Source organism: Adelges cooleyi, unplaced genomic scaffold, assembly GCF_023614345.1.
Source record: "Adelges cooleyi isolate 19-005CV unplaced genomic scaffold, UGA_ACOO_1.1 ACOO_flye_CR_arks_rails_tigmint_CR_PRNA_248, whole genome shotgun sequence".
NCBI lineage: Eukaryota > Metazoa > Arthropoda > Insecta > Hemiptera > Adelgidae > Adelges > Adelges cooleyi.
In genome coordinates this window covers 2634050-2653306 of record NW_026095913.1, presented here as the reverse complement: position 1 = coordinate 2653306, position 19257 = coordinate 2634050, and the positions used below count along the sequence as shown (strand labels likewise).

General features: G+C 26.6%; 1 long non-coding RNA gene across 1 annotated transcript; it reads right to left on the bottom strand.

Moving 5' to 3' along the window:
• Nucleotides 1-10855: 10855 nt before the first annotated feature.
• On the bottom strand, nt 10856-13403 carry LOC126837359 (uncharacterized). The gene is made up of 4 exons (XR_007685509.1): nt 12614-13403; nt 12385-12523; nt 11879-12069; nt 10856-11786 (listed from the first exon to the last, which is right to left on the bottom strand). It is a non-coding gene; the product is annotated as an uncharacterized LOC126837359 (long non-coding RNA).
• Between the last annotated feature and the right edge of the window lie 5854 nt (nt 13404-19257).

Below are 19257 nucleotides of genomic sequence, written 5' to 3'. Positions count from 1 at the left end.
AAACTGCTGTTTTTTTCCAAATAACATTGCCATTTGTCGTCAAACGTTAATAAGCATACAGTTTGACATATAGTTTAATATTATATTTGTATACCAACCTAATGTGCATAATATATCATTAGTTGGTGCAAATATAAAATATCTAATGTAGAAACACGATTAATTTCTAATTGGCTTAACTAAATGATTTGTTAAAACCACTTTTTACTTAGTTTTTTTTAACTAGAAATATATTGAGCCCCTATAATAAGCGTATTTAAATTTAGACCAAAGTTTTAATAACTCAATTCAACTAGAAATGTATTGTGCTCTTTAAGTAACCATAGTTATAATTGGACCAACTTTGTATTTTTCAGAGGGTAAATTAATCCCCTTAATTAATTAAAGTTAAATAATAAATTTCACATTTCGATTCATTTTGTTGAAATATATCAGGAATATTTGAAATATTGGACAATATTTTCACGCAACGATATGCAAAATTGTTTACTGCTAACGAAATGTTTTATCAGCCTTGTTTTTTAGATAACTGCTGTTGTTTTCCAATAAATTGCCTTTGCGTCCACTTTAATACTAGTCCATATAGTTTGAATAACATTTGATAAATAATATATATTATATTTATTTGAATATTTTTTTGACATAAATATCCGAATTAAGTAATTATAATGTTGAAAAAATTTAAAAATTAGAGTTAATATCGAAAAAAAGTGTTCTAAATTTAATGAATCATCTGTATTCACCATAAAACATATATTTGACATATCTTTACTATTTGTTTGTATACCACCCTCCTATGCAAAATAATTTAATAGCTAATGCAAATCTAAAGTATATTTAATGTAGAGACACTATTAATTTCTAGTTGGCATAATTAAATGATTTGTTAGAACCACATGTACTTAACTTTTTAACTAGAAATATATTGAGCCCCTATAAGAAGCGTATTTTAATTTAGACCAAATTTTTAAACACTCAGTCCAACTAAAATGTATTGTGCCGTTATATTAACCATAGTTAAAGTGGGACCAATTTTGTATTTTTCAGAGGGTAACTTAATCCCTAAGATTTCGTTTCATTGTGTTTGAAAAATATCAGGAATATTTGAAATATTGGATAATATTTTTATGCAACGATAACCAAAGTTGTTTACAGCTAACGAATTGTTTAATCAGCCTTGGGTGTTTTTCAGATAAACTGCTGTTTTTTTCCAAAAAACATCGCTATTTGCGTCATACTTTAATAACTCGGTTTCCATATAGTTTGAATAATATTTGTTAAATAATGTATATCATATTTTTTTGAATATTTTTTTGACATAAACAACTAAATTTAGTAATTGTAAATGTTTAAAAAAAAAACTAACAATTAGAATTCTTTTAGTAAAAAAAAATGGATCCTAAATTTAATGAATCATCTGTAATCACCATTAAACATATATTTGACATATCTTTACTATTTATTTGTATACCAACCTCCTACGCAAAATATAATAATAGCTGGTGCTATTAAATGTAGTGACACGATTATTTTTTTTTGACCTAACTAAATGCCTTGTTGGAACCAATATTTTTTTTAATGTTTTGAACTAGAAATGTATTGAGCCTCTATAATAGGCGTATTTTGAATTAGACCAAATATTTAATAACTCAGTCCAACTAAAAATGAATTGTGCTCCTAGAAAAACCATAGTTCTAATAGGTTTTGAGTTTTTTCATGATAGGTATAATTACAGACCATTTTCTTTAACCCTGTTAATTCTTCAGTTACGCTTAGCCAATGTTTTTTTTATTGTACAATTACAAATATACTATATTATATACAATTGTATTATTTTGTAGTCAAAAATGTTTAAAATTTCAGTCATGATCATTAAACAAAATATATTAAATTAAAAAAATAAAAATAAGTGGAAATCAACAAATTATTTTTTTTTAGATTTAGCATAGGGGGATCTCGAACAATTTTAACTCTCTCACATATTATAACAAACTAGAAATTAACTACAGCTTTCGAAGTGCAATTTCTCCTTTTTTTTTGGGGGGGGGGGAGGGAATTTTCTTTAACAATAAAAAAATAACATACATCATACTCACGCAATCGTACTACCACTAATACGCGGTGAGCATAGCGGGTCGGTATAGTGGGGATGAGGATGTCAAATGTTCACATGAATTTTTAAATCTGAAAGTGATATAATCAATTTCGAATAAACGCTTCTATGCAAATCAGTAGTTAGTATTTTCAAAATTGTCCAAATAAAGAACAGTGTAAACCTACAAAGTAAGAGAGTACTATATTGAGGTGCTGTATTTACAAATAAGCATCAAAGCGTTAATTTGAAAGTGATTTTATCTGAGAGGACAAGGACAGTAGAGTATAAGCATATTGGAATCAAAACATAGAGGGAGGGGACAGGAGGTCAGAGGTCTGCAGGAATTGTTATAAATAAAAGTGAATAAAATGTGGAGTGTAGTATTTTTATTATCTGCGCTCATTTCCCGACCACACATTCCCTCCAATCTTTAGTTTAAAACTCTTATAACTTTATAATTAGTTATCCGAAACTCTATGAGATATTGAGTGGTTCATGATAAAAAAATCACCCTGTATATGTCATAAAAAAAATTATTATTTTGTAGTTTGCCTTCTGTTGATTTATTTCTTTTTCTACAATTTACAGATATATAGGTCTATTTATTCAGTCTAATTTTAAGCTCTTGAGTCTAAAATGCAAAAAAATTCAATCCTTGTGGCGGGGAGGGGGTCGGGTTGCAGGACTATCGAAATTTGATTTGAGGCTATTTATGAATAGAGGCATGCCTAATAAATGTTCTAAAAAAATTGCGCTTTGATAAGACCGTTTTTCGCTAAGCTCTAGTGAGTTAAAGTCGAAAAACCGTCAAAGTACCAATCGCAAACTATTTCGGATGTATAGAGATTATACTCGAGTAAACCGTTCCAAAGGAAAAAATATGTGACCGCTCTTTAAGGTATTAGGTTTATTTTTCAAAGTTTTTCTCCAACAAAAGGTTACCGTCAAATGAGCCAACTTGGGGCATATGTGTAAAAAAATATACATTTAAATATAATATATTCGACCAATGCCCCAAATTACCCATAATGCCCTATGATGGCCCGTTTGACGGTAACAAAAGATTTTTAAGATAATTGTTTGTTTGTGTTAATGTCCCATTCTAGATATATTCTTTAGATGGGACACTATCGATAAACGTTGACAATATATGCATATATTTTGCACATGAGTAAACAGTATAATGTAGTATGTACGTAAAAAAATAACAGTAAGGAATTGCGTGTATTAAGTATGTCATACAACGCAAATAAAAATATTCAAAAGTATCTGTTGCTTAAAACAATTTGCACGGATCAACACCTACAGACATGGTACTGTTTGCATTCTTCAAGTAAATTTTCTTATATTAAGTACTGTGGTTGTTCGGAAAACCACTATTTGAATCACAGTCATCAAGCAAGAATACAATATTCCCATAACATTATAAAATCGTCATATTCCGTATCCAAGTTTATCGTTTGAACACTTAAAATGTATTCGAAAATCATGATGCTATTTATTTGCATTGCATGGTACGTTTTGCAATGTCAATGTGCTGGTCAAGGCCCTAGTGAAAGTCAACTTGTAAGAATAACGAGTACTTATTATTTATTTTTAATACAAAATGCTGAGATAGTTGCTTAAAAATGTATAAAATGTAATGTATTGATTAGAAAAGTCACTTAATGTTTTAACCACCTACATTGCTGCACCGAAGAGTTTTTTAAGTAATATTTTCCCTTATAACCAATTATTGATAACAATAACAAAAAAATATACTTTAACTACTATACAATTTATGTTATAATGCTAAACAAATTCGCAAGCCATATAATATTACTGATAGTTAGGCATTTTTATTTAATTAAAGAAGGATTAGTTTAATTTGCAAATTGTTATGTACAATTAAATGACTAATTCTTATTCTTATAACAATAGGCTGTGGTAGTAAGAAAAGTCGATGAAATTTATCACAAACCGAATGGCATCAGCTACGATGACTTTTTTAAAGCTTTGCACTATATACAAATTGTTACGGAGCAAAAGCAACTATCCTCAGCCGTGATGAATTTGAAAATACATTGGAAGGTAATAAATAATAGGACAATATTCAACAAATGTGTTAGCTAGAAACTATTAAATTGAGGTGCATTATTTACAAACAAGCATCAAAGCGTTAATTTGAAAGCGATTTTATGACTTTTATTAATAATAGTTTCTGTAGACTCGTGACCTCTCCGTCCTCTCTATGCTTTGTTCCATTATAACTCGACCCACTGAACTAGTCCTTTTAGATTAAATCGATTTAAAATAAACGCTTTGATGCTAATTTGTAAACACTGCACCTCAATTTAATTCGTTTTTACTTTGCTCAGTTTGGACTTTATTGGTTTGAAAATACTGATCACTGATTTGCATCAAAGCGTTTATTCGAAAGTGATGTTATTACATATTCAGCTGTAATAATTCCTGTAAACTTGTTTCCTCCCCGTCCCCATTATGCCCCAACCCCACTGTACTATTGTTAAATTTAGTTGGAATGGTCGGTGATTTATGTTTCAACCGTTTGTACTCCATAATTTAAATTATAATCGCTTATACTCAATAAAAATAATATTTTTGTATTATATACTTCTTCCATTAGAACAATCTCACACTAACTTTTTATACTTTATAAATTATATTTTTCATAGCTCTATTATTATTATATTTTACTAGATTGACAATAAACATAACAAAACGCATCTAAAAAACCTATACATAGATCCTTAATTTGTATACTTATTTCTTATATTTTTCTAAAGAATAATTGAGTCTGCAGCATTGAAATTAAAAGTAAATCTTATACTATATTGGAGAAAACAATAAAATATTATACTTACATATATTACTTATTAGTAAAAAAGAATTAAAGCCAGAAGCAGTGTTTATAACTTAGCATCAAAGCGTTTATTTAAAAGTGTATTTATCGTAGAGGAGTAGTACAATCTATAAAACTCATATGGTAGCAACTAGTACTCCCCAGTACCAACTAGATAAAATTTGTGATTTACAGAATTGCTGTAATAACTAAAAATAAAAATATTGTAACACAATATTATAATTAATCTGATTTTTTATGAATATATTTAAAATTTTGTTCTTTCAGGTCGTAAATATACATTATCAGATTGTTTAAATCTAACGAGATTTATTGTAGGTAACGATACTCAGCAGGTAAATAAAAAACTAAAATTATTATATTACAGTTTAAGGTTTTTGAAGTGCAAAATGTGAATTATTGTTTTAGAAAATGAATCTTATGTTTATAATGTGTACATTAAAATGTTTTAGTTGTAAATTTTAATATACATTTTAATGCCTATTTTTGTTCTGATAAAAAATAGGCTTATGCAGAAGCATTATTTAAAAGAAATGGACATACGAATCGTATAAACTTTAATCAATTAAGTTTTATCACTCATGAAATAAGAGGAAGAGTGCATAAGAAGACTACCCTTGATAGACAGAGCCAATTGAAATTGGATTTGACAGGTAATATACAATAGAAAATTATTTAATACATATGTTGAGAAAAATGTTCAAAAACTATTGAAAAGGCATTTTAATAATAAAGTCTATCATTAATTGCACAACTATAAATTATATAATTTTTTATAAAAACTAAATGTCATGTGTAACTTTACATTATTATTCTTTAATTACGAAAATATCAGATAATAATCTTTTGCAAGTGGAAAACATATTTTTTCTTTAATATATTTGCTGTTGAATTGGTCTGCTTCGTTTGATTAAAAAATGTATAATACTTTGTGCTTTTAGAATACACTTTTCCTATTCAGACAAAAGAAGATGCCATTAGATCGATTATACAAAATTTTAATTTTGCAGTTTTAAAATAATACATGTATGTACTATGTAGTATGTCACATACAAAATTGTATTCTTGATTGGAAAATAAACCATTTTGCTCTTATATTTCGTCAGTATTTATTTTATTGCTTCACATAAAAAAAGTTTTTTTTAAACAAAAAAATCTCTAAACAAAATTCTAAGAGTTTTTTAAAAGGTAAGTTTTAATATAATAATTAGTATTGAGATAACTAGAAAAAATATAATTAAACTTACTTTGGAATAGTTGAAAACTCATTTTTATACAACTCAAAAAAATATAATTCTATTTCTAAGCTCGATAATGATAAATAACCTATATAAAAAAAACACATAATCATTCATTGTTAAATATTACCATTAGCATTTTTCTAGGCTACAATACATTGTATTGATGTGTATTAATTATAAACCAATACATACAAGATATCTCATATAAATTTTACATTATTCGCGACATATATTTTATCCGGCGGTGGCCAGTTTACTCGGCCCATTCTAGATGTGAAAGTGATTTTATCCGAGAGGACTAGTACTGTAGAGTATAGACATAATGGAATCAAATCATAGAGGGGACGGAGAGGTCACCGGTCTTCAGGAATTATTATAAATAAAATCAATAAAATCACTTTAAAATAAATGCTTTGATGCTTATTTGTAAATACAGCACCTCAACTTAATACTTTCTCACTTTGCTGGTTTACACTGTGCTTGGTTTGGGCTGTATTGGCTTGAAAAGCATCTTATTCGCATCGAAGCGTTTATTCGAAAGTGGTTTTATCATCTTCAGATTAAAAATGTCCTGTAAACCTGTGACCTCACCGTCCCCATTATGTCCAGACCCCACCATGCTCTGATTCTACTGCACTGGCTTTTAAGTTTTTCTATTTAAAATCATTTACAATTAATTACTTTGGAAAAAAATGTGTCAAAAAAACATTCAAATGAATATCATATACATTATTTAACAAATGTTATTCAAACTATTTGGAAACCGAGTTATCAAAGTAAAACGCCAATGGCAATGTTATTTGGAAAACAACAGTAGTGTATCAAAAAAACACTACTAAGGTAGGGGTTCAATTTATTTCTGGTTCAAAAAACTAAGTAAAAGTGGTTCTAACAAAACATTTAGTTAAGCCAACTAGAAATGAATCGTGTTTCTACATTAACTATATTTTAGATTTAAACCAGCTAATAATTTATTCTGCGTAAGAGGTTGGTATACAAACAAATTGTAAAGATACGTCAAATGTATGTTTTATGGTGAACACAGATGATTCATAAAATATAGGACCCATTATTTCTATAATAAATCTAACTTTTAATTTTTCTTTTTTTTAAGCATTTTCAATTACTAAACTTGGATAATAGTGTGTTAAAAGAACATTCAAATAAATGAAATATACATTTTTTAACAAATGTTATTCAAACTATTTGGAAACCGAGTTATTAAGGTGTGACGACAATGGCAATGTTATTTGGAAAACAACAGCAGTCTATATAAAAAACACCTAAGGCTGATAAAACAATTCGTTAGCAAAAACATGTTTGGTTAGCGTTGCATGAAATTGTCGTTCAAATATTCCTATGATGTTTTAATCGCCGGAAAACTGTGTTTTTTTACAATTTTAGGATCTGAAAGTTATAAATTTGTCAGCATTTAGAATTCATATGTATCCATAGCATATTAAACGAAGTAAAAATCCGGCACTTGAGTATTGCTATAATTGCCAGAAAACTGTATAAGATATTGTATAATTTAACATATACTCTTTAAATCATAAAAGAACTTCATGAAATCATCACAACATTTTATGGATATCTGTTCAGAATGATACTAATTAGTTTTGATACTTGAGTACCATTTATAGGTTTTAATTTAATTAAATTTAACTCTTTATTTAAGTATTTTTTGGCTGAGTAAAATTGAAAACTGATATTAAATTCGCAATCACCGACCCCCACAACATATAATTTGACCACTTTGAAGTCTTTTACACAAAAATCCAGAAAAATGTTTTAGCTTTGATGTGGAGCAGTGATGCTATAGGTTTTACAATGAAGTGGCCTTTTTTATTATTTTGTTTGTATACACATTTACAACTTTTTTATTACTGGACCAATACCTTCGAACAGCAACTCTATAAATCACATACTTGATCAACTTAAATTATAGTTTAAATAGTTTATTTAACGTGTGTTGTTTTAATTGTGTTCGAAAAATATCAGGAATATTTAAAACATTGGACAATAAATTCATGCTACGATAGCCAAAATTGTTTACTGCTAGAGTAAATATGGAAAACAATTGTGTTCTATATTTAATAAATCATCGGTGTTCACCATACAACATATATTTGATAAATCTAACGAAATGTTAGAAATGCTAACGAAATGTTTTATCAGCTTTGTTTTTTAGATAAGCTGCTGTTGTTTTCCAAATAACATTGCCATTGTCGTCACACCTTAATAGCTCGGTTTCCAAATAGTTTGAATAACATTTGTTAAATAATGTATATTTTATTTATTTGAATGCTCCTTTAACACACTAAAATCCAACTTAAGTAATTGAAAATGCTTAAAAAAAAGAAAAATTAAAAATTAGATTTATTATAGAAATAATGGGTCCTATATTTTATGAATCATCTGTGTTCACCATAAAACATATATTTGATAAATCTTTATTATTTATTTGTGTACCACCCTCCTACGCAAAATAAATTAATAGCTGGTGCAAATCTAAAATATATTTAATGTAGAAACACGATTAAATTCTAGTTGGCTTGACTAAATTATTTGTTAAAACCACTTTTACTTAGTTTTTTGAACCAGAAATATATTTAACCGCTATAATAAGCGTATTTAAATTTAGTTCAAATTTTTAATAACTCAGTCTAACTAGAAATGTATTGTGCCGTTATATTAACCATAATTTAAAGTTGACCAACTTTATATTTTTCAGAGGGTAACTTAATCCCCTAATTTTCAAATTGAATAATATATTTAACATTTCGATTCATTGTGTTAGAAAAATATTTAAAATATTTGAAATATTGGATAATATTTTCATGCAACGAGAACCAAATTAGTTTACGGCTAACGAAAAGTTTTACCAGGCTTAGGTGTTTTTTAGATAAACTGCTGTTGTTTTTCAAATAACATTGCCATTGCCTTCATACTTTTATGACCTAGTTTCTATATAGTTTAAATAACATTTGTTAAATAATGTATAATATATTATTTTGAATATTTTTTTGACAATTAAATATTCAAATTTAGTAATTGTAAATGTTTCAAAAATAAAAAAATTAAAATTACAATTATTTTTATGTCCTTTATTTAATGAGTCATCCATTTTCACTATAAAACTAATATTTCAAAGACTTTTACTGTTTATTTGTGTACTACCCTCCTACGCAGAAAAATAAAATAGCTGGTGCAACCTAAAATATATACCGGGTGATTGGTTAACTATGGACCACTCAATATCTTAGAAGATATTAGACTTTTTTAATTATTTTTTTTTTGTACTATTATAGTTATTAGGTGGGACAAATTTAATGTATTTTTCAAAATTTTAACACCATCCCTTATGCGTTAAAACCATATCAACTTTAGATTTTTAAATGGTAACCCCCAATTTTTTTTTGATGATCGTGTTTATTTTTTTTAAATTTAATTTTAGGCGTAAAAACTAGCTAAATCAGACAAGTACTTTTAAAGTTATAGCTTAGTACTACAATATTATAATATTAGCTTATATGAGATGCTTTTATAAGTTTTACAGCTAAAGAAAAAAATCGTTTATCGCCGGATCTCACGTTTCACAAAATAAGATTGATTAACGATACGGTTGTAGATTAAAGTTAATAGTTGACGGTCGTCGGTCACAATGAAAACGAACTAATAATAAATCTATAACAATATTATATGGGTAATGTCTTCTTATCTGTTTTTTCTGTAGTGTTCCTAGCGGTGCGGTGTACCTGTACGTATTGAATATTAGGCATTAGCTGCTGTTAACAAACAATATTATGAGCCCTAGTAAATAGTTTTTTTTTCAATTTCAACCATAGGTTACCGTGGTCTAATCACGGTCTTATATAGAGTATATACCGTGGTTCTACCAAAACGATTCGTTACTAGTGTAGATTAATATCAACACAGAACAAATTATTATAAAAATACGACTACTTGAAAACTAATAAAAAAGTTCATTATTCTAATTTTTCAATTATTATGGTTATTTAGCGTCTTGGTTTTTACTTTAAATATTTAGCGTCTTGGTCTTAATAAGTGTTACTTGTACTGGTGTCTTAACTAGTCAAATTATTAATTCTGTTAGTGAAAATATTTTTAAAAAAACTTTAATAAATAACATTCAATTTTTTGTTTTTTTAGTATAATGTTGTATTACATACAGTTAATAGATAATATGTACAGAATATATACAGAAATAAACAAAAACTAAACTTAATATGTACAGAAACTATTTTAGCATTTGTCTGAACTGGTTATGATAGGTACTTAAGATGTCAAACAACATCTTTATAAGGCATCTAGTGTGTTTCTTAAAATGTTTAGATAACAAAGGATTCCATAAGAAATACGTTCATCCAATACTTGTGCACTAAAATAAATTTTCATTTTTATAATTTAAAGTTGTAACGCGTCAATTTTAACTATTTCTAGTTCAGTATTTTTAATTATTAAAAGCTGTATTTATTTATTAACTCTTTATTATATTACACTACTACTATACTAGTATATTATACTGTATATATTTCATAGTATTGACTATTCTTACTTATTTTAATGTGTTCATAATATGAACAGTAAAAGTATGTTTTTTATTTAATAAATGATTGTTTTTTTCGTTGTACGAGGTATAAACAAAAATTTAGAGTGACAATGAAAAAGTACAATTTTTTTTGTTTTTGTATGGCTTTTTTAACAGTCATAAGCTTAAAATTCAATAATAATATTACTAACAAACATTTAAATACTATATTATGTTATGTTTATTATGATAATAGTAAAATAAAAAAACAAGTAACAAGATAAATAATACGCTTATAAGATACGAATAAACATTTTTATTTGCTAAATCATATTGAAAAACTAAGACTAAATAAAATTAACATATCTATAATTAACTTGTAAATAATAGAGGTACAACATATTGCTGTATATAGTGATGTATTTATAGGAAGTTACCTTGGACGGTAAAGTTTGTTTGATAATTTCCCACTAGAAGAAATCCATCTCCATTTACATATTTAAGTTAAAAAATATTTATAAGTATATTCATTCAATTTACTTTTTTACACTTAATCCAATAGTTAACATTTTTTTTTTTCTATTTTGTGTTTTATAATTTTATTTACTTTATTACTTATAAAAACTTAATCGTAAACCACTAGAAAGTTGTCAATAAATTCTGTAATAGCTAATGCCAAAACTATGCCATCATGAAAATAATTTCAAGATTTGGATTAAGACAATAACATATTTTAGAAATATTAACATTCTCAGCAGCATTTTAGATTAAATTAATATTAAATAAAGAATTCATCATTAATAATTAATAAATAATGTATAATAATTATAGATATGTTAAGTATATGTGTGTTTAAAAACTTTATGTCACTTTTAAAATGATAAAGTACTTTTAAATTATTTTATTGAATTACATTTTTAGCTGAATAACTAAATATATATAGTTGTCTAATATTTGATTTGAACTTGTGAATCCATCTTATTCTTCTTACTGACTTAATGGAAAACCGTTATCTGCAATAGTGTGCCACAGTAACTAAAAAATAATAATAATAAAAATAAATTGTTAGAGATGAATTCATAGAAATTAACTAAATTATTGCAAACTGATGATCTTATATATTTTACCTTAAAATAAAACACCTATAAATTTACTGAAAATTGAATACCACAACATTCGACAATGTATTGATGGAATTAGATTAGACTGATTGACTACAATAATATAATACACCAAATTTGACGTTGGTAGTAGTGTAGTTGTAGACAATAACAAATATCAATTTAAGTTGAGATAGTCCATATTAATATTGAACATACTGAAACATATAATTAAAAAAATTAAATAAGTTCCTTAGATACTTAAATAATTATATGGTTAAGCAACAAATATCAGTATACACATATATTTTTTATAATTATACAAGTATGATAATTTTTAAGTTAAACGTTAATTTTTAAGTAACGCATTTTAATTAAACATATTAAGTATGATAAACATAAGTAATCCAAAAAAACTTATTATGTAAAAACATTTTATATGTTCATGAATAATAAAAAACGATTAATTATATTTTTCTAATAAAAAAATGTACTTATACAATACACCTATATTAATAAATACATTATCTTACCTATTATTGATTCAGTAAATGATGATTGAAGATTCAATTTTTTCATAAAAAATTTTATATTTTTTCTTTGAATTCAGATACCAATATGTTAAAACACAAAACTACACATTTATAAGTTTCTCAGAACAAAGACATAATACTGTAAAAATAAAAGTTTTAATTAAAATATCATCAAGCATAATTCAAATTACTCTATTTATTTTAAATAACATATTATTATTATAAGTACCTTTAATTTTGATATTTGATGTGCATACATTTTATAAGTAAGGTTATAGGTTTTATAGACTTGTCACTTGAGCAAAACTCCATCTTGGTATTCACATTGATTATGGATATTTAATATCAATGTTATTATTTAAAACACAATAAATGTTGACAAGTTCATAGATCTAGTAAGTTATGATACTATATTATTATAATATACTATGAAATTAAGACGTACAAATCGCATGAATAAACAAAATGTGTCAAATTAACCAAAACATATAATTGCTAAATGCTGGAAAAATATACACAAGGTATTGATAACAAATTAAACATACCTACTATTTTATAAAATAAATGTAAAAGTGTGTAGTGGTGGTATATTTGTCAGTCGATATAGCGGTTATCATTATTATTTACTATCGGTGAATTATTTACCTAAAGTAAATAGTGTTTGGTACGGTTATGATTTTTAAACGCTACTATAGCTATTGTCAAAGTTAATTGTCAATAAATAATAACAGAGAGCAGTCAAGTGTCACCTTAATATGTTAGCGTCTCCAAGATATTTAATTTATTTTTTACACTCCCTTTAATTTTAAAACTGTGTAGCTCGTTAACTACTCAATCGATTTACCTAGTTTTTACGCCTAAAATTAAATTTAAAAAAAATAAACACGATCATCAAAAAAAAATTGGGGGTTACCATTTAAAAATCCAAAGTTGATATGGTTTTAACGCATAAGGGATGGTGTTAAAATTTTGAAAAATACATTAAATTTGTCCCACCTAATAACTATAATAGTACAAAAAAAAAAAAATTAAAAAAGTCTAATATCTTCTAAGATATTGAGTGGTCCATAGTTAACCAATCAACCGGTATAATGTAGTGACATGATTAATTTATTTTGGCCTAACTAAGTGTTTTGTAGAAACAACTTTTTCTTTAGTTTTTGGAACTAGAAATTTATTAAGCAACTTTAATAAGCGTATTTTAATTTAGACCAAGCTTCTAAACACTCAGTCCAACTAGATGTGTATTTTGCCCTTAGAAAAACCATAGTTTAAGTTAGACTAACTTTGTATCTTTCAGAGCGTAACCTAATCACCTTAATTTATTGGATAAATAATATAATTAACAGTTTAATCTTCTGTGTTCGAAAAAAATCAAGAATATTAAAAATATTGGAAAATAATTTCATACAACGATAACCAAAATTGTTTATTGCTAACGAAATGTTTTATCAGCCTTAGGTGTTTTTTATATAGACTGCTGTTGTTTTCCAAATAACATTGCCATTGTCGTCACACCTTAATAACTCGGTTTCCAAATAGTTTGAATAACATTTGTTAAATAATGTATATTTTATTTATTTGATTGCTCCTTTAACACACTAAAATCCAAATTTAGTAATTGTAAATGTTTAAAAAAAACTAACAATTAGAATTCTTTTAGTAAAAAAAAATGGGTCCTAAATTTAATGAATCATATGTATTCACCACAAAACATATATTTGACATATCTTTACTATTTGTTTGTATACCACCCTCCTATGCAAAATAATTTAATAGCTGGTGCAAATCTAAAATATATTTAATGTAGAGACACTATTAATTTCTAGTTTGCATAATTAAATGATTTGTTAAAACCACTTTTATTTAACTTTTTAACTAGAAATATATTGAACCCCTACCATAAGCGTATTTAAATTTAGACCAAATTTTTAAACACTCAGTCCAACTAAAATGTATTGTGCCGTTATATTAACCATAGTTAGAGTGGGACCAATTTTGTATTTTTCAGAGGGTAACTTAATCCCTAACATTTCGTTTCATTGTGTTTGAAAAATATCAGGAATATTTGAAATATTGGATAATATTTTTATGCAACGATAACCAAAGTTGTTTACAGCTAACGAATTGTTTAATCAGCCTTGGGTGTTTTTCAGATACACTGCTGTTGTTTTCCAAAAAACATCGCTATTTGCGTCATACTTTAATAACTCGGTTTCCATAAAGTTTGAATAGCATGTATTAAATAATGTATATTTTATTTATTTGATTGCTCCTTTAACACACTAAAATCCAACTTAAGTAATTGAAAATGCTTAAAAAAAAGAAAAATTTTAAATTAGATTTATTATAAAAAAACTGAGTCCTATATTTTATGAATCATCTGTATTTGCCATAATACATACATTTGACATATCTTTACTATTAATTTGTATACCAACCTCCTACGCAGAATATATCATTAGCTGGTGCAAATGTAAAATACATTTAATGTAGAAACACGATTAATTTCTAGTTGGCTTAACTAAATGATTTGTTAAAACCACTTTTACTTAGTTTTTGAACTAGAAATATATTGAGCCCCTATAATTAGCGTATTTTTATTGAGACCAAATTTTAATAACTCGATCCAACTAGAAATGTAAAGTGCCGTTATATTAACTATAGTTTTAATTTGACCAACTTTGTATTTTCAGATGGTAACTTAATCTCTTTAATATTTAAGTTCAATAATATATTTAACATTTCGATTCATTGTGTTCGAAATAATTCAGGAATATTTGAAATAATGGACAATATTTTCATGCTACGATAACCAAAATTGTTTACTGCTAACGAAATGTTTAAAAGCCTTAGGTGTTTTTTAGATAAACTGCTGTTGTTTTCCAAATAAAATTGCTGTTTGCGTCATACTTTAATAGTTCAGTTTCCATATAGTTTGAATAATATTTGTTAAATAATGTATATTATATTTATTTGAATATTTTTTTGACATAAATATCCAAATTTAATTGTAAATGTTTAAAAAAAACTAACAATTAGAATTCTTTTAGTAAAAAAAAATGGGTCCTAAATTTAATGAATCATATGTATTCACCACAAAACATATATTTGACATATCTTTACTATTTGTTTGTATACCACCCTCCTATGCAAAATAATTTAATAGCTAATGCATATCTAAAATATATTTAATGTAGAGACACTATTAATTTCTAGTTAGCATAATTAAATGATTTGTTAGAACCACTTTTATTTAACTTTTTAACTAGAAATATATTGAACCCTACCATAAGCGTATTTAAATTTAGACCAAATTTTTAAACACTCAGTCCAACTAAAATGTATTGTGCCGTTATATTAACCATAGTTAGAGTGGGACCAATTTTGTATTTTTCAGAGGGTAACTTAATCCCTAACATTTCGTTTCATTGTGTTTGAAAAATATCAGGAATATTTGAAATATTGGATAATATTTTTATGCAACGATAACCAAAGTTGTTTACAGCTAACGAAATGTTTAATCAGCTTTGGTGTTTTTAGATAAACTGCTGTTTTTTTCCAAATAACATTGCCATTTGCGTCATACGTTAATAGCTCAGTTTCCATATAGTTTGAATAATATTTGTTAAATAATGTATATTTTATTTATTTGAATGTTCTTTTAACACACTAATATCCAAATTAAGTAATTGAAAATGGTTAAAAAAAAGAGAAATTTAAATTAGATTTATTATAGAAAAAATGGGTCCTATATTTTATGAATCATCTGTATTCACTTTAAAACATTCATTTGACATATCTTTACTATTTATTTGTATACCAACCTCCTACGCAGAATAAATTATTAGCTGGTGCAAACTAAAATATATTTAAAGTAGAAACACGATTAATTTCTAGTTGGCTTAACTAAATGATTTGTTAGAACCACTTTTACTTAGTTTTTTGAACCAGAAATATATTGAACCCCTACCATAAGCGTATTTAAATTAAGACCAAATTTTTAATAACTCAGCCCAACTAGAAATGTATTGTGCCGTTATATTAACCATAGTTTTAATTTGACCAACATTGTATTTTCAGATGGAAACTTAATCCCTTTAATATATAAGTTAAATAATATAATTATCATTTCGATTCATTGTGTTCGAAATAATATCAGGAATATTAAAAATGATTGGACAATATTTCATCTATGGTACGATAGTAACAAAGATAAAAAGTGGGTCTTAAATTTAATGAATCATATGTATTCACCATAAAACATATATTTGACATATCTTTACTATTTGTTTGTATACCACACTCCTATGCAAAATAATTTTATAGCTAATGCAAATCTAAAATATATTTAATGTAGAGTCACTATTAATTTCTAGTTGGCATAATTAAGTGATTTGTTAGAACCACATGTACTTAACTTTTTAACTAGAAATATATTGAGCCCCTATAATAAGCGTATTTTAATTTAGACCAAATTTTTAAACACTCAGTCCAACTAAAATGTATTGTGCCGTTATATTAACCATAGTTAGAGTGGGACCAATTTTGTATTTTTCAGAGGGTAACTTAATCCCTAACATTTCGTTTCATTGTGTTTGAAAAATATCAGGAATATTTGAAATATTGGATAATATTTTTATGCAACGATAACCAAAGTTGTTTACAGCTAACGAATTGTTTAATCAGCCTTGGGTGTTTTTAGATAAACTGCTGTTTTTTTCCAAATAACATTGCCATTTGCGTCATACGTTAATAGCTCAGTTTCCATATAGTTTGAATAATATTTGTTAAATAATGTATATTATATTTATTTGAATATTTTTTTGACATAAATATCTAAATTTAATTGCAAATGTTTAAAAAAAACTAACAATTAGAATTCTTTTAGTAAAAAAAAATGGATCCTAAATTTAATGAATCATCTGTATTCACCATTATTTTTTTTAATGTTTTAAACTAGATATATATTGAGCCTCTATAATAGGCGTATTTTGAATTAGACCAAATATTTAATAACTCAGTCCAACTAAAAATGAATTGTGCTCTTAGAAAAACCATAGTTCTAGTAGGTTTTGAGTTTTTCATGATAGGTATAATTACAGACCATTTTCTTTAACCCTGTTAATTCTTCAGTTACGCTTAGCCAATGTTTTTTTTATTGTACAATTACAAATATACTATATTATATACAATTATATTATTTTGTAGTCAAAAATGTTTAAACTTTCAGTCATGATCATAAAACAAAATATATTAAATTAAAAAAATAAAAATAAGTGGAAATCTACAAAACATTTTTTTTTAGATTTAGCATAGGGGGATCTCGAACAATTTTACTCTCTCACATATTATAACAACCTAGAAATTAACTACAGCTTTCGAAGTGCAATTTCTCCTTTTTTTTGTGGGGGAGGAGGGAATTTTCTTTAACAATAAAAAAATACATCATAAAAATCCAATACCTAATCAGCTCTGCGCCTTCTACTGCAATCGTATCTACCGCTATACTTATAAAAACTAATACGGCGGGGTCGGAGCATAGCGGGGTCAAGGTATAGTGGGGATGAGGATGTCAAATGTTCACATGAATTTTTAAATCTGAAAGTGATATAATCAATTTCGAATAAACGCTTCTATGCAAATCAGTAGTTAGTATTTTCAAAATTGTCCAAATAAAGAACAGTGTAAACCTACAAAGTAAGAGAGTACTATATTGAGGTGCTGTATTTACAAATAAGCATCAAAGCGTTAATTTGAAAGTGATTTTATCTGAGAGGACAAGGACAGTAGAGTATAAGCATATTGGAATCAAAACATAGAGGGAGGGGACAGGAGGTCAGAGGTCTGCAGGAATTGTTATTAATAAAAGTGAATAAAATGTGGAGTGTAGTATTTTTTTTATCTGCGCGCATTTCCCGACCACACATTCCCTCCAATCTTTAGTTTAAAACTCTTATAACTTTATAATTAGTTATCCGAAACTCTATGAGATATTGAGTGGTTCATGATAAAAAAATCACCCTGTATATGTCATAAAAAAATTATTATTTTGTAGTTTGCCTTCTGTTGATTTATTTCTTTTTCTACAATTTACAGATATATAGGTCTATTTATTCAGTCTAATTTTAAGCTCTTGAGTCTAAAACGCAAAAAAATTCAATCCTTGTGGCGGGGAGGGGGTCGGGTTGCAGGACTATCGAAATTTGATTTGAGGCTATTTATGAATAGAGGCATGCCTAATAAATGTTCTAAAAAAATTGCGCTTTGATAAGACCGTTTTTCGCTAAGCTCTAGTGAGTTAAAGTCGAAAAACCGTCAAAGTACCAATCGCAAACTATTTCGGATGTATAGAGATGATACTCGAGTAAACCGTTCCAAAGGAAAAAATATGTGACCGCTCTTTAAGGTATTAGGTTTATTTTTCAAAGTTTTTCTCCAATAAAAGGTTACCGTCAAATGAGCCAACTTGGGGCATATGTGTAAAAAAATATACATTTAAATATAATATATTCGACCAATGCCCCAAATTACCCATAATGCCCTATGATGGCCCGTTTGACGGTAACAAAAGATTTTTAAGATAATTGTTTGTTTGTGTTAATGTCCCATTCTAGATATATTCTTTAGATGGGACACTATCGATAAACGTTGACAATATATGCATTTATTTTGCACATGAGTAAACAGTATAATGTAGTATGTACGTAAAAAAATAACAGTAAGGGATTGCGTGTATTAAGTATGTCATACAACGCAAATAAAAATATTCAAAAGTATCTGTTGCTTAAAACAAATTGCACGGATCAACACCTACAGACATGGTACTGTTTGCATTCTTCAAGTAAATTTTCTTATATTAAGTACTGTGGT